General features: G+C 41.7%; 1 long non-coding RNA gene across 8 annotated transcripts in view; it reads right to left on the bottom strand.

The window, feature by feature from the left end:
- The window catches only part of LOC149120999 (uncharacterized), a 127,404-nt gene that overhangs the window by 75,449 nt on the left and 38,303 nt on the right, over positions 1 to 13,652 (bottom strand). For 3 of the 8 annotated variants that reach the window (XR_016225355.1, XR_016225361.1, XR_016225353.1), the window contains one exon: positions 1,162 to 1,248. The exons of 3 other annotated variants lie outside the window; for them this stretch is intronic. This is a non-coding gene — a long non-coding RNA (uncharacterized LOC149120999). Of the gene's footprint in view, positions 1 to 1,161; positions 1,249 to 13,298; positions 13,558 to 13,652 lie in introns of those variants that run through there. 2 more of the 8 variants (XR_016225362.1, XR_016225354.1) reach the window with 1 other exon arrangement.

The following is a 13,652-nucleotide window of genomic DNA, read 5'->3' as shown; positions in this document are numbered from 1 at the left end:
CTCAGACATGTTTATGTAAATATGAATTACGTTTATATGGTGAACTAGAAGCAAAACTAACCTACAGAGAAAAACAACCCAACTCTTGATTCTCTCGAGAGGACCAATGGAGGCATGAGGGTGAAGACTTCCTGGGCTGGGGAACACAGGAACCTTCTGGGATGATAATGAAATTCTGTATTTTGAAAAGAATTCAGATTACACAGGTATAGGTGCATGCATTTGTCTAAAACTCGCTGAACAGTGCAATTAAGACTGTAAGTTTCACTATACATAAACTTGATTTTTTTTAGATTTTATTTGAGAGGTTACAGACAGTGAGAGAGAGAGAGAGAAAGAGAGAAAGGTCTTCCGTCCTTGGTTCACTCCCCAAATGGCCGCAACAACCGGAGCTGCACCAATCCGAGGCCAGGAGCTTCTTCCCAGTCTCCCGTGTGGGTGCAGAGGCCCAAGGACTTGGGCCATCTTCTACTGCTTTCCCAGGCCACAGCAGAGAGCTGGATTGAAAGAGGAGCAGCCGGGACTAGAACCGGCGCCCTTATGGGATGCTGACACCACAGGCAGAAGATTAACCTACTGCACCACAGCACCAGCCCCCACTATATATAAACTTTAACTCAACTTGTTTTATGTGATAACTCAAATATATTAAAATGCTTTTAGTAAGAGAGCCTAGTGGTATATTTCTATGGTGGGTATCTGAGTGTTTGCTGTAAATTTCTTTCAACATTTTTGTATGTTTAAAGACATTTCAAATAAAACATTTGGGGCACAGGAGGAAAAGAAGAAATCACATGTTCTGAAAACACCATAAAAATATATCTAATAAAAAGACATTGAATCTTTCCCCAATCCTCCACTTGACACCTAAATACCATTCACAGTGTCCCACCAGGTCATCACATCAGTGATTTCTAAATGCCAGTTAGTGGACCAGAGTAACCATCAGAGGAATTGCCGCAGGTGCTGACAAACGCATAGATTCTGAGCTCCATCCAGACCTACCAGGAACCATCAGACTACTTTTTTTTTTAATTTACTTATTTATTTGAAAGTCATAGTTATAGAGAGGGAGGGAGGGAGGGAGAGGGAGAGGGAGAGGGAGAGGGAGAGGGAGAGATCTTCCATCCTCCATCGGCTGGTTCACTCCCCAAATGGCTGCAACGTCCAGAGCTGCACCAATCTGAAGCCAGGAGCCAGGAACTTCTTCCGGATCTCCCACGTGGGTGCAGGAGCCATAGCAGAGAGCTGGATCAGAAATGGAGGAGCCGGGACTTGAACCGGTGCCAATATGGGATGCCGGCACTGCAGGCGGCGGCTTCACCCACTATGCCACAGCGCTGGCCCCACCAGACTATTTTTAACAATCATCTCACCTAGCCCTTTTGGGGTGACACCAAATTTGGGAATGGCAGATATGGATTACATGGAGACTCTCCAAGGATTAGGCAGTCCCCTTGGAGTTGGATGTCATTTTCGGAAAGCTCCACTCAAAAATTAATTTTTTTCCTACTATCAAACAAGCATCTGCCTCCCTGGGATCTACCATTCATCTAGGCTTCATATTTCTGGGGCCACAGACGAAGCCCTCTGCCTCATCGTCACAATGACAGTTTTCACTGTTACTGCTTTTACACAGTATGGCACCGTCAGGACTGTGCTACGCTCCGTGTGCATCATCTCATCATCTCCCGGCCTTTTAAATCCCATGCCCTCATCCCCATCATCCTTCCTTCCCTTCCACCAAGCGGTCAAGGCACCTCCACCGTCTGGGAAGTTATGATATGATCTAGTCCCCAGACTATCCCTTTCTGAAAGTGGTCACAAAATAAACCTCAGGCATTTCACTTTGCTGTGAATGAAATGATCCAATGCCCTTCTGATGGTTTAGACAGAACTAGAGGTGGAGCAACATAAAAAGGAGAGAGCCTGGAACCAAGTGGAAAACAACCTTGGCCTGCTGCACAGTGCTGCTTGCGCCCCCATTCTGCCAAACAGAAAAACTCCAAGTCATCTGGAAACCACAGTTTCTACTATTTACAATTTAGACATGTTTGACTGAAATTTAAAATTAATCCTTTCAGCTGCCATATTGCATGAGCTAACAAAATATTTGTATAATATCTCAGTGTAAAATAATGTCACCTCTAGGTCTGTTTAATTTTGCTTTTTTGAATAGTATGTTCAAACATTCCTGCTAAATGCATAACTTTAAACAAACTGGATTGAAAGATTTTTTAATAAGATTTGGGTGATGAAATCACCAAGTTACCTGTTCTTTTTCAATGCTGCACGTTAAATTTCTCAATTTTATAATTTTTAAGTGAAATATCATTGTACCCTGCTATAAATCAGATGGGCAGTTTAACTGTTTGGTTGCCGTCAATCTAACTGTCCCAAAGGTTGGTATTCTTGGATGTGATACATTTTTCCGTGAGTTTGATGGTCTTGTTCATGTATTCATAATAAGTTTTGTTAATGTATCCATGTTTCCTCAACAATTAACTTCAAATTTTGAGTTTTCTCATTTCCCAGCATATTTGGCCATTCTTAGGCTGAACCACGAAATTGCCATTTTTGTTGGCCAAAAGGATTCAATCCAACTCTTACATACTTTGTGTATGAACAGATAAAGCAGAAGCACTGTCAATTAGCGATTTGATTTCTCCTGCTTCTTGATGGGATGATTCTCAAACGTTTTCCTCTCTCCTGTGAGCTAAAGCAAGGTTTTTCACTCTGTATATTCTTTTTCATAATTTTGAAAACTTAAACCTGTGTCTGCCACAATGCTGAGAGGTACAAGTCTGACTTAGCCATTCTTTTTTTTTTAAAGATTTATTTATTCATTTGAGAGGTAGTTACAGAGAGAGAAAGGAAGACACAGAGAGAAAGGTCTTCCATCTGCTGGTTCACCCCCCAAAATTGCCACAATGGCTGAAGCCGCTCCAATCCGAAGCCAGGAGCCAGGGGCTTCTTCCAAGTCTCCCACGCAGGTACAGAGGCCCAAGCACTTGGGCCATCTTCCACTGCTTTCCAAGGCCATAAGCAGAGAGCTGGATCAGAAGAGAAGCAGCCAGGACTCGAACTAGCACCCATATGGGATGCCGGCACCACAAGTGGAAGCTTACACTATTACAACACGGCACCAGCTGACTCAGCCATTCTTAAAGTAGCTCCAACCTGGACTTCAATACTCCACTTTCAGAAATAGACAGATCAACCAGACAGAAGATCAACAAGAAAACAGCAGATTTAATCAACACCATAGCTCAAATGGATCTAAAAGATATCTACAGAACTTTTCATCCTACACTTGAAGAATACACATTCTTCTCAGCAGTACATGGAACCTACTCTAGGATTGACCACATACTAGGCCATAAAGTCGCAGCAAGTTCAAAAGAATTGAAATCATAACATGCATCTTCTCAGACCACAGCGGAATGAACAACTCAGGAATCCCTAGAGCATATGCAAACACATGGAGACTGAACAACATGCTCCTGAATGAACAATGGGTCATAGAAGAAATCAAAAGAGAAATCAAAAACTTTCTGGAAGTAAATGAGGATCACAACACAACATACCAAAACTTATGGGATACAGCAAAAGCAGTGTTAAGAGGAAAGTTTATAGCAATAGGTACCTACATCAAGAAATTGGAAAGGCACGAAATAAATGAGCTATCAATGCATCTCAAGGATCTAGAAAAACTGCAGCAAACCAGACCCAAATCTAGTAGAAGAGAAATAATTAGAGAAGAAATCGACAGAATTGAATCAAAAAAAAATTACAAAAGATCAGCAAAACGAAGAGCTAGTTATTTGAAAAAATAAACAAAATTGACACACCATTGGCCCAACTAACTAATAAAAGAAAAGACCCAAATCAATAAAATCAGAGATAAAAAAGGAAATGTAACAACAGACACCACAGAAATAGAAAGAGTCATCAGAAATTACTACAAAGAGTTGTATGCCAGCAAACAGGGAAATCTATCTGAAATGGATAGATTCCTGGACACATACAACCTACCTAAATTGAACCATGAAGACATAGAAAACCTAAACAGACCCAGAATTGAGACAGAAATTGAATTAGTAATAAAGACCTTCCCAACAAAGAAAAGCCCAGGACCGGATGTATTCACTGCTGAATTCTTCCAGACATTTAAAGAACTAACTCCAATTCTTCTCAAACTATTCAGAATAATCAAAAGAGAAGGAATCCTCCCAAATTCTTTCTAGGAAGCCAGCATCACCTTAATTCCTATGCCGGAAAAAGATACAGCATTGAAAGAGAATTACAGACCAATTTCCCTGATGAACATAGATGCAAAAATCCTCAATAAAATTCTAGCCAATAGAATGCAGCAACACATCAGAAAGATCATCCACCCAGACCAAGTGGGATTTATCCCTGGTATGCGGGAATGGTTCAATGTTCACAAATCAATCAATGTGATATACCACATTAACAGACTGCAGAAGAAAAACCATATGATTATCTCAATAGATGCAGAGAAAGCATTCGTTGAAATTCAACACCCTTTCATGATGAAAACTCTAAGTAAATTGGGTATAGAAGGAACATTCCTCAATACAATCAAAGCAATTTATGAAAAACTCATGGCCAGCATCCTATTGAATGGGGAAAAGCTGGAAGCATTTCCACTGAGATCTGGTACCAGACAGGGATGCCCACTCTCACCACTGCTATTCAATATAGTTCTTGAAGTTTTAGCCAGAGCCATTAGGCAAGAAAAAGAAATTAAAGGGATATAAATTGGGAAGAAAGAAGTCAAACTATCCCTCTTTGCAAATGATATGATTCTTTATTTAGGGGATCCAAAGAACTCTACTAAGAGACTATTGGAACTCATAGAAGAGTTTGGCAAAGTAGCAAGATATAAAATCAATGCAAAAAAATCAACAGCATTTGAATACACCAGCAATGTCATGCTGAGAAAGAATTTCTAAGATCAATCCCATTCACAACAGCTACAAAAACAATCAAATACCTTGAAATAAACTTAACCAAAGATGTCAAATATCCCTACAATGGAATTACAAAATCTTAAAGAAAGAAATAGAAGATACCAAAAAATGGAAAAATCTTCCATGCTCATGGATTGGAAGAATCAACATCATCAAAATGTCCATTCTGGCTGGCGCCGCGGCTCACTAGGCTAATCCTCCGCCTAGCGGCGCCGGCACACCGGGTTCTAGTCCCGGTCGGGGCGCCGGATTCTGTCCCGGTTGCCCCTCTTCCAGGCCAGCTCTCTGCTGTGGCCCGGGAGTGCAGTGGAGGATGGCCCAGGTGCTTGGGCCCTGCACCCCATGGGAGACCAGGAAAAGCACCTGGCTCCTGGCTCCTGCCATCGGATCAGCGCGGTGCGCCGGTCACAGCGGCCATTGGAGGGTGAACCAACGGCAAAGGAAGACCTTTCTCTCTGTCTCTCTCTCTCTCACTGTCCACTCTGCCTGTCAAAAAAAAAAAAAAAAAAGGAAACAAAATGTCCATTCTCCCAAAAGCAATTTATACATTCAATGTGATACCAATCAAAATACCAAAGACATTCTTCTCAGATCTGGAAAAAATGATGCTGAAATTCATATGGAGGCACAGGAGACCTCGAATAGCTAAAGCAATCTTGTACAACAAAAACAAAGCTGGAGGCATCACAATACCACATTTCAGGACATACTACAGGGCAGTTGTAATCAAAACAGCATGGTACTGGTACAGAAACAGATGGATACACCAATGGAACAGAATAGAAAAACCAGAAATCAATCCAAACATCTACAGCCAACTTATATTTGATCAAGGATCTAAAACCAATTCCTGGAGCAAGGACAGTCTATTCAACAAATGGTGCTGGGAAAACTGGATTTCCACATGCAGAACCATGAAGCAAGACCCCTACCTTACACCTTACACAAAAGTCCACTCAACATGGATTAAAGATCTAAATCTATGACCCGACACCATCAAATTATTGGAGAACATTGGAGAAACCCTACAAGATATAGGCACAGGCAAAGATTTCTTGGAAAAGACCCCAGGGGCACAGGCAGTCAAAACCAAAATTAACAACTGGGATCACATCAAATTGAGAAGTTTCTGTACTGCAAAAGAAACAGTCACGAAAGTGAAGAGGCAACCGACAGAATGGGAAAAAATATTTGCAAACTATGCAACTGATAGAGATTTAATAACTAAAATCTACAAAGAGATCAAGAAACTCTACAACATCAAAACAAAAAACCCACTTAAGAGATGGGCCAAGGACCTCAATAGACATTTTTCAAAAGAAGAAATCCAAATGGCCACCAGACATATGAAAAAATATTCAGGATCACTAGCTATCAGGGAAATGCAAATCAAAACCACAATGAGGTTTCACCTCATCCCGGTTAATAGCTTACATACAGAAATTTACCAACAACAGATGCTGGCGAGGATGTGGGGGAAAAGGGACACTAACCCAGTGTTGGTGGGAATGCAAACTGATAAAGCCACTATGGAAGACAGTTTGGAGATTCCTCAGAAACCTGAATATAACCTTACCATACAACCCAGCCATCCCACTCCTTGGAATTTAGCCAAAGGAAATTAAATTGGCAAATAAAAGAGCTGTCTGCATCTCAATGTTTATTGTAGCTCAATTCACAATAGCTAAGACCTGGAACCAACCCAAATGCCCATCAACAGAAGACTGGATAAAGAAATTATGGGATATGTACTCTATAGAATACAGCAGTTAAAAAAAAAATGAAATCTGGTCATTTGCAACAAAATGGAGGAATCTGGAACACATCATGCTGAGTGAAATAAGCCAGTCCCAAAGGGACAAATATCATATATTCTCCCTGATCAGTAACAACTAACTGAGCACCTAAAAGGAAACCTGTTGAAGTGAAATGGACACCATGAGAAACAATGACTTGATCAGCCCTTGTCCTGACTGTCGAGGAACAACTTACTACTTTATTCCTTTTAGTATTTTTTTGTTCTACCTAATACCATTGGTTGAACTCTTTAACACACAATTATTCTTAGGTGTTTAAATTCAACTGAAAAGTGATCCCCGTTAAATACAAAAGTGGAAATAAGAGAGGGAGGAGATGTACAGTTCGACACATGCTCAATCAGACTTACCCCTAATGGTAGAGTTAGTAATGTGCCAGGGGATTCCAATTCAATCCCATCAAGGTGGCACATACCAATGCCATCTCACTAGTCAAAGTGATCAGTTTCAGTTCATAATTGATCATAATGATAGGATTAAGAGTCAAAGGGATCACACAAACAAGACTAGTGTCTGCTAATACTGATAGAATTAAAAAGGAGAGAATAATCCAACATGGGAAGCAGGATACACAGCAGACTCATAGAATGGCAGATGTCCTAAACAGCACTCTGGCCTCAGAATCAGCCCTTAAGGCATTCAGATATGGCTAAAAAGCTCAAGAGAGTATTTCAGGCATGGAAAGCCAAGACACTGTGGAAAAAAAAAAAAAACTAAATGAAAGACCTCTGTGAGATCCCAGCGGAAAGTACGGGCCATCAAAGAAGGAGGTACCTTTCTCTGAAGGGAGGAGAGAACTTCCACTTTGAATATGGCTTTGTCTAAATAACATCGGAGTTGGCAAACTCAAAAGGCTTCCATAGCCTTGACAGCTCATGACAAGAGCCTTGGATGATTACTGATGTCATAAATAAGAGTGGCAATTGTTAAATCAACAACGGGAGTCACTGTGTACTTACTCCCCATGTAGAATCTCTGTCTTTAATGTGTTGTACTATGTGAATTAATGGCATAACTAGTACTCAAACAGTACTTTACACTTTGTGTTTCGTGTGGGTACAAACCGTTGAAATCTTTACTTAGTATATACTAAATTAATCTTCTGTGTATAAAGATAATTGAAAATGAATCTTGATGTGAATGGGATAGGAGAGGGAGAAGGAGATGAGATGGTTGCAGGTAGGAGGGAGGTTATGGGGGGAAAAGGCTGCTATAATTCAAAAGTTGTACTTTGGAAATTTATATTAAATAAACGTTAAAAAAAAACAATAAAAAATAAAGTGGCCCCACCCAAACTTTAGGGAAGTCTTGAAGTGCAAAGTCTAGGATGACACTCTTCAAAGTAAGAGAAACACAGGTGTATTTCTGGTCATGTAAGTATTCTTTATACTCTGCTTTGAGTGATTGTAGGGGTTTTTATATGGGAAGTACTAATGCTCCTCACACAATAGAGCCCTAAGAAATCCAGAAGGAGGCCCAGCACTGTAGTGAAGTGGGTTAAGCTGTCACTGACAACGCTGGCATCCCAGAGCAGAGCTCTGGCTCAAGTCCTGGATGCTCCACTTCCAATCCAGCTTCCTACTAATGGACCTGGTAAGGCAGCAGAAGATGGTCCAGGTCTTGGTCCACTGCCACCCACATGGGTGATCCAGATGAAGTTCCTACCTGCTAGCTTTGACCTGGCTTGGCCCAGCCCTGGCAGTTGCAACATTTGGGGAGCGAAACAGACATGGAAGATATCTCTCTCCCTCTCTCCGTCACTCCCTCTCTCCCTCTCTCTCTCTCTCATACATAAAATAAACATTTTTAAAAAAGAAGACAGAGAAGTCAGCATTAACCCATTAAGCCACAGCCTACAGCACTGGCATCACATATGGGTGATACAGATACTGCTGGTTAAGTTCCAGCTCTTCACTTCAAATCTAGCTCCCTGCTGATGCATCTGGGAAAGCAGTGGAAGGTGGTCCAAATCCTTGGCCCCTGAGCTCACATGGGAAGTGTGGTCGAAGCTCCTGGCTCCTGACTTCAGCCTGGACCAGTGCTGGTCGTTGTGGCCATTTGAGAAGTGAACCAGTGGATGAAAGACCTCTCTCTCCCTCCCTCCCTCTATAACTCTCTCTCATATATAAAACTCTGCTTTTCAAATAAATAAATAAAAATGGGGCCAGAGCTGTGGTGCAGTGGGTTAAAGCCACCGGCAGCACTAATATCCCATGTGGGTGATATGGGTGCAGGTTCAAGTCCCAGCTGCTCCACTTCCCATCCAGCTCCCTGCTAAAGCTCCTGGGAAAGCAGTAGAACAAGGCCCAGTTCTAGAGCCCCTGCACCCACATGGGAGACCCAGAGGAAGCTTCTGGTTCTTGGCTTTGGCCTGGCCCAGCCCTGCTCATTGCAGCCATGTGAGAAGTAAACCAGTGGATGGAAGAGCTCTCTCTCTTTCCTTCTCTTCCTCTCTGTAACTCTGCTTTTCAAATAAATATATAACTTTAAAAAAAGATGAAGAAGAAGAGAGATTATGTACTAAATATCTTTGTTCAGTCTGTAGGGTCTTATATACCAGAAATATTCTTGTACACCAGATCTGTCTTTTTGGTTTAAATAAATTCTTTTTTCTCCTTGACTGATTCAGTTACCTTCATCCGTTTCTATCCTAGTTCATCTCTGCTGCTATTTCTGGAGAGACAACAAACAGCCAAACAACATACAACGGACAGGAAGTTTTCATACCCACAACTCAGGTGCTAAACAGACACATGCACCTGAAACAGCTGTGGTCTGTGTATTCTGTATGTTCTGTGTGTTCCCAGAGTGTAAACAGCCACAGCATTAAAAACTAGTGAGGCATTATTAGCTCAAAATGCCTGGAAGCCAGGGCAGGCATGGAGCCTGGCAGTTAAGATGTCTGTGTCTCATATCAGAGTGCCTGGGGTCAACAACCAGCTCCAGGTCCTGATGCCAGCTTCCTGCTAATGCAGACCTTGGGAGGCAGCAGTGACGCTCCAAATAGTTGTGGTTCCATGTGGGAAACATGGACTGAATTCCCAGCTCCAGGCTCCAGTCCCAGCCCAGCCATGGCCAATGGAACTATTTAGGGAGTGAACAGCAAATGGGAGTACTCATTCATTCTCTCTCTCCTCTCCCCTGCCCTCTCTCTCTCTCCCTCTCTCTCTGTCTCCCTCTCTCTGTCTCCCTCTCTCTCTGTCTCCCTCTCTGTCTCTCTCTCTCTCTCTCTCTCGTGTGTGTGACTGTCTATGCATCTTTATCTTTCAAATGAAATGAAATAAAATAAATTAGTAGCTTATCCAAATATTTCAGGCCTTAATTTTAGTAATACAAAAACATATAATAAAAGCCATCTTTCAGAAATGTCAGTAGCTCCACGTATGGACTGATTCATTTCACTAAAGCAATGCACTCTCTGCAGGAAGGAATAAGCCTACAAAATTCAAATGTTTTCTACAAGATCTAAAGGAATCTCCATAAGGGCTATCTTTCAAATGAGCAAACAAAGTATTTTCTGCCTTAATTTTTGATTATGACTTTTGAGTAGAGTTTGGACAGATCTCCAAGGTTAAAATCTAAGGCAAGTGTCCAGATAATTGGAGTGAAAAGTCTCAATACTCAAAGTAGATGAAAGAATCTGGTTATTATCCAGGTTTGCATTCTAGGGCCTGGGTTTCAACACTTGGTTCTGAGACTGCCTTGTACTCAGTGAAGTGGGGTGAGTCATGTAGCTCCCCAAGTGTGCTTTCTCATATCCACAGTGAATACATCTCTACCACCTGTCCCTCTACTCAAGAGACAGAGTGAAAACCAAATTAGAGCAAGGCTTCTCAGTCTGGGCACTGTTGACATCTGGGGCCAGGTACTTCTTCGTTGCAATCCTGTGTATTGTAGGATGTTTAGCAGTAGGTCTGACATCATCAACCCATGAAATGCCAGTAACTCAAATGTCACAGAGAGAGAGAGAGAGAGAGAGAGAGAGAGAGAGAGAGAGAGCTCAGTTCAGTATCTCCAGACATTGCCAAATGTCAGTAGGGATGGGGGCAAGACCACATCCACACTTCACTCCCTGTCCCGACACCATGGCCAAGTCAAGTAAGATGTGATTCGGGCCTTCAAAGAGAACAGACAAGGCCATCAGCATTCGCAGTCATGGACGTTTTGGAGTCCACAGTGGCTAGGGGGACAGAACATTTAGATATTAAAGAGGAGAAGCCATAGCAATTGGTGACTAACTGGAGGTGGGAAATGAATAAAGGGAGGAAACGAAGACCAATTCTTACAATGTCAACAATGGTTAATTCTTATTTATTACCTGAATCAAAAGAATTTTCCACAAAACCAGGGATATTTCCCAAAAGAAAATCCATACCATGTAAACATTCCTAAAATAAATATTGCCTTCATTGCGGCTGCTTCAAATCTAACCAGTTGGGAGGACGCACTTAAACAAACTCCTCCATTTTATCTCCTATCCCAGAATCATCCACACCAACAGAAGTCAGTGAATTCCCTCTCCGTGACTGGAACGTCAAGGTGCACCACGATGGCGGCAGTACAGTGAGGGGCACTGGCACCACTGGCCACTGGCATTCACCGAAGAACTCGTGGTTTTCACATTGTCTAAGTGTTTTGCTCAACATCAACTGCAAAGTCAAGTGAACTGTATCTGCACCAGGACCAACAGAAAATAAAACCTAAACCAGGATGAGGAAACCCTCCCTCCACCCCCACAATGCTGCCGATGTGTAGCTTTTCAGAATATTATCTGCATGTGAGGTCCTCACCCAGGCGGCTCTGTCAGTTCTCCCTCGCAGGGCAAACAACTCTCCCATTATCTCCTGTTTGTGTGACACCAGGGAAGTGCAGTTTCGAGACACAGCGCAGAGTGTTCGTTAGAAGAGCGCTGGTTAAAGGCAGCTAATGGGGCCCTTTGGCTCCTGGTCCTGTGGAGGCATTTGGAGGAGGTCCACGTACCCAACCACATGGATTTCAAAGAAACTCTCTTTGCAAATACACGTTACCCAACACCACAAAATATATGAAAGCCTTCCTGGTTTTTGGAGCTTATAATCCCTCTGACAATGGAAATCTGTGCAGAAATATCAAAATTCAAGTCACAAAGACAATTTTTGAGAGGATCCAAAATAGAAACCATTATTGGAATATAAAAATATTTTAGTTACTGAGGAATCCACATTTCTAAGAAATGCAGCCTTATTAACTGACATTGGCTCAATAGGCAATTTTCCCCATTTAATTTTCATAAATAGATCGCCTTGAAATATATTCTCCCTAACAAAAACCATGCATTAACAACAAATGATATAACATCTTCAAATTTTAATTAATGTCAAGAGCTTTCTTTGCTTCCAAGCTACTTACAGAAATGTGTTATTTGTATAATTTAATTTAAGGGGATAGGCATTTGTTTTCTATTTAAAAAAAAAAAAAAAAGTGATTCTAGAATCCCAGCCCTGTCAACATCTTTTGAAACATTCCTGTTCCGTGCTTCCATATAATAAATTAAACCAGCATTTTAATTGTGCCCATGCTTTGTGGTTCCTAGCAGCACAAAAAGATTCTCTGTAAGTGTGGGTCTCCCCCTTAAAAAGCCCCACTGAGTGATTAATTACCAGTCTGGAAGATATAAATACGTCTCTCAATAAAGACAGTAGGGACTGCTGGAAGCTCTGGTCTCACAGGTCTCCATGGGGTGCTCTAACTTAGCAGACATCCTCTTAATTCAAACAAGATTCTGGCTCCAGCACGCACGGACAGCTCCACTATGATACCCGGTCCTTTTATGGAGCAGTATATTTATTTTAATTAGCATCATCTTGTCCAAGAATGAGGCTTTCATATATAAATACAGGGCATTTTCAAGGTATCTCTGTTCAGTAAGAAAGAATTAAGAATGGAAAATAACCTTTGGTTTTAAAAAGAGCCATTTTTATATAAAAGTATCTTAGGTTACACCCTGACATTACTAATGCTTCACTGAGAGTTAAAGGTTTGGCCAAGATGCCATAACTGTAAACAAGGACACAAACCAAGAGGTCCATTCAGTTTGCCTGAACCTCACATGTGAACTGAGAAGACATCAAGACTGAGAAAAGGGAGAGAAGCATCTAGAAGGGACTTACTGGCCACCTTTTTACCCTCTATATAGTAAAACCAGGAATTGATGGAATTCCTAGGGCTGCTTCAACAAGGCCAAAATAAGGCAAGAGGATATATACTAATAATTGAAGCCAGAAACTGCCAGCAAAGTCAACTAACTTAAACTATTAATACAAGACTAGAAGTTGGCTCTTTTAACTTCAAGAATCATCATGTATAGCTTTATTAGTTAATACTTTACATTAAGGATTATGGCATTTAATGCCAGAACTGAACACCACACCCCTTTTTATATGTTTAAAAAGGAGGAGGGGAGCAGGCATTTAAGTCAACGTGCCTACGTCCTAGATAGGAGTACCTGGGATCAATGCAGAGCCGGATCTTGGCTCCAACTTCTCACCAATGCAATCCCTGGGAGGCAGCCATGAGAGCTCAAGTAACAGGGTTTTTGCCACACGAATGGGAGGCCTGGATTTCAGTCCTGGCTTCTGGTGCTGGTTGTGGCTCAGCCTCAGCCATTTAGCAGGCATTTGGAGAGGGAACAAGCTGCTGGGAGTGGTACCATCTGTCTCTTGTCTCTTGTGCGTCCTCTTTCACTTGCTTGCTCTCTCTCTCTGCTTCTCAAATAAACATAAATGAATAAATAAGGAGTAAGATGGGGTGGGAAGAGGGATGACAAGACCATCACACATCATTCTAGTCCGCCTAGAAA

The sequence above is a fragment of the Oryctolagus cuniculus genome, chromosome 18 (genome assembly GCF_051225735.1).
Source record: "Oryctolagus cuniculus isolate XC-2025 breed Fujian yellow rabbit chromosome 18, ASM5122573v1, whole genome shotgun sequence".
Classification (NCBI taxonomy): domain Eukaryota; kingdom Metazoa; phylum Chordata; class Mammalia; order Lagomorpha; family Leporidae; genus Oryctolagus; species Oryctolagus cuniculus.
This window is presented reverse-complemented; position numbering and strand designations above follow the sequence as displayed.